Raw genomic sequence first — 3,693 nt, 5'->3', positions numbered from 1 at the left:
TCCAAGGCAAATGGCAGCAGTTCATGGCTGCAGAAAACAATGAAGAGCAGAGGAAGAGCAGCAGCTTCAGCATCCATCCAGTCTCTCTCTCTCTTCCTTCATGCCAACTGCAAAGATGTGTGCTCCACCATGAAGATTGGAGCTCCTTGAAAATGGTGCATCTGAGTCTTCCTCTGAGATTAAGAGATAGCTCAGTGGAATAAGTGCTTCCTTGGCAAGCACAAGGTCCTGAGTTTGATCCCTGATACCACCAAAAAAAAAGGCTTCTTCAATTCCTTTATATACCCTTTTTGTGCTGAGTCACTCTGGCGCAGGTTCTTCCTGCCCTAGGGTAGGCCCCAGTACCCCAGGACATGGAATCACCAAATGGATCCAGCCAAGCTTCCTGATTCAGCCAAGTTTCTGAGATCTCAAGTTGACACAGTGTGTCAACCAGCACATAAACCTTTTCCACTCTTTTAAAAATACTTCTAATGTTCTTAACCATTTCCTAAACTCATAAATCTATATAATTTTAATCACATTTGTATACAGTATGGTACTGTAAAATCCCATGATATAGTGAAAAATCCTCTATAAATCATTTAGATTAATTTTTTTGAAAACCTGTAAAACGGTGAGTGTGTACATTTTGTGACAGTAAGTAGCAGAGTAATAAGGTTTTAATATTTCATTAGAGACCAACACTGTGATGATTCGTGTCCAAGGTTGGGGAAGGTATGGTTTGATCTATGTAATAATTGCTCCATAGTGTCCACCATTCCTGGCTTCTGTAAGAAGAAACTGATTTTCAGAATAATTGCGAAGTTTCTGAAGGTCGCCTGTATAGTGACTAGTAGCAAGTATTAGTAGCAAGACTGTCATCCAGCTTGACCTATAAAAAGCAGTTACTGTAGAGTTGTTCCAGTTAGTCACCAAAATCATGTTATGGAGAAGTCATCACGGTCTCGTTTTTGCCAGTCAGAAAGATTGCTCATGCATCTCATTGGCTTTTTGAGCATCATGTCCAGCCAGTCCATTAGAGGCAGCAAGATTTCATTGCCAGTTAAACAGAAGACCCAATGCTATTATGGGCTACTGGACTCTTTTAGAATATTTTGCTGAGTTTACACACCTATAATATTCAATAACGGAACTTAGAAAAAATAAGGTATACCAATGAATGTCCATTTTGTATCTGTGTATTCAAAGTGGTTAGGATAGATATATAGTTGCATTCTCTTAATGAATAGAATGATTTGTTCTAATGGTGTTTGTAAATAGGATCTCAAGTCCTCATCTTGTACAGCAATTAACCACTAAGAAGAATATATGCAGTGTATTATTTGTTGAAACTGTACTTCCGATTTGATTTGAAACTGTCTCATTGCTGTTTATCAATAAACTTTGGGGAAAAAAAAGAAAAGGAAGTTAGTCAATTTCAGAGCTATCTGTTGGTTGTTCTAAAGCATTGCCTTTGAAAAGGGTTCTCCCAGCACTGCCTATATAAGACTGTACTGCATGATGTCAGCTTTCCTCTTCTTTCCCACATTGCGTCCTTCCTCTCTTGAGTTTCCTGGGCATTTTCACTGGCATCTTCCCTGGAACACTGTGGAATGTTAGTACAGGGTTCTCTGCTCTTAGAGCCTGGAAATGTCTTTGCTGTGGGGATTGTCCTATGCATCACAGTACACATGGAAGTATCTACAGTCTCTGTCCAGTACACTGCAGTAGAAAGTTCCTTCCAGTGATGAGAACCATAGGTGTCCTTTGTGAGACAGTTTCACCCATTAAAAGACACTGTTACTTGTGATATTATTTGCACCTAGAGTTGGACTCTAGACTCTATTCTCTCATTTCTGACTCCTCCCTAGTGTGAGTTCCTGAACAAGGTCATCTCTGAGATTCAGCTTCCTCCTCTGCAGATGAGACTGGCACACTGAGACTGCAACTGAGACTGGACATGGTGGTGCCTGCCTGTAATCCTAGCTGTTGGGAGGCTGAACACTGGAGGATCACTATGAGTCTGATCTATGTGGTGAAACCCTGTAGACCCTATAGACCCTGTACTAAAATGTAAAACTAAAAATAAAAAACATCAATACATCAAGAAAGGGCTCTGAAAGTTATGCCTAAGCCAGGGTGACAGAGTCTGAAAATCTGTACCATAGGTACTGCTGTACGTTACTCTGTTTCTGTCCTTGTTTATACTATTTGATTTTGGTTTTGTCCTTGTTTTTACTCTTCAAAATAAAATAAAATTTTAATGTGAAAAAAATGAAACTAAATAATGTTTCTCAAAATGTGTTACCCAGTACACTTAACCCAAGATGCATTCAATAAGAGATTACTATGAACAAAAAAAAAAAAAAAAAAAAAACGCTGCAAAATTATGAGTCTATCCTAGCTTCAGGGTAATCGAGACAGCCATGAGCCACAGAAGTAACCTGTGCTAATGTTCTACACTCCCTGATCAGAGCCTCCTTGGCTTCTTTTTTCCCTCCACCCCTCAACCTCACCCCAGGCTGCCTCCATTTCCTTAAGGAAGGGTTTTTAGCGCTCCCCCTTCCCCACAGCGTAGCGGCGCACGAGCAGGCCAGGGGGGCAGCTGAGTTTTCTGAGATAAGTTCACCACGATGTCCAGTGATAGGCAGGGGTCCTACGATGAGAGCCCTAGCTCCAACAGTGGCAGTTCAGATGCGGACCAACGAGACCCCAATGCTCCAGAGCCTGAAGAGCAAGAAGAAAGAAAACCTGCCACCCAGCAGAAGAAAAACACCAAACTCTCTAGCAAAACCACTGCTAAGTTATCCACTAGTGCGAAAAGAATTCAGAAGGAGCTAGCCAAAATAACCCTCGATCCTCCTCCTAACTGCAGTGCTGGGCCTAAAGGAGATAATATTGATGAATGGAGATCAGCTATACTTGGGCCATCAGCTTCTGCATATGAAGGTGGTATGTTTTTTCTGGATATCGGATTATCCATTTAAACCACCAAAGGTTACTTTCTGTACCAGAATCTATCACTGCAACATCAACAGTCAGGAAGTCATCTGTCTGGACATCCTTAAGGACAACTGGAGTCCTGCTTTGATTATTTCAAAGGTTTTGCTGTCTATTTGTTCCCTTTTGACAGACTGCAACCCTGCGGATCCTCTGGTTGGAAGCATAGCCACTCAGTATTTGACCAACAGAGCAGAACATGACAGGATAGCCAGACAGTGGGCCAAGAGATACACAACATAATTCACACAATGTGTATGCAGTGTGAAGGGGCAGGAGGCGTCTGCTCACTGTGCTGCAAATTTTTATAACCTTTACAATACAGACTTTTATGTATATGTTATACTGATTCTACTCTCTGCTTTTATCCTTTGGAGATGGGGAGACTCCCTAAAAAGGTAAATGCTATCAAGAGTCGAACTTTGTAGCTGTAGATTAGTTATATTTAAAGCACCTACTTGCAAGTCTTGCTTCTTTGGGCTATCAAAATGTATTTTGTAATGTACTAAAGATACTGGTCTTGAAGTCTACCAAATATTATAGTGCATTTTAACCTAATTTATTATTTGTATGAAGTTATAAAAGTAGCTGTAGATAACTAGGAATTATGTCATTTGTATTAAACCCAGATCTATTTCTGAGTATGTGGTTCATGCTGTTGTGGAAATGTTTTACCGTTGTCAGTTTGTAATGAGAGGATTTCTTTTTCCC

The 3,693-nt window shown here is 40.5% G+C and overlaps 1 pseudogene; it reads left to right on the top strand.

Moving 5' to 3' along the window:
• Window positions 1-2,615: 2,615 nt before the first annotated feature.
• On the top strand, window positions 2,616-3,225 carry LOC101564013 (annotated as a pseudogene).
• The last annotated feature ends 468 nt before the right edge of the window (window positions 3,226-3,693 follow it).

Source organism: Octodon degus, unplaced genomic scaffold, assembly GCF_000260255.1.
Source record: "Octodon degus isolate 3935 unplaced genomic scaffold, OctDeg1.0 scaffold00206, whole genome shotgun sequence".
NCBI lineage: Eukaryota > Metazoa > Chordata > Mammalia > Rodentia > Octodontidae > Octodon > Octodon degus.
This window is presented reverse-complemented; position numbering and strand designations above follow the sequence as displayed.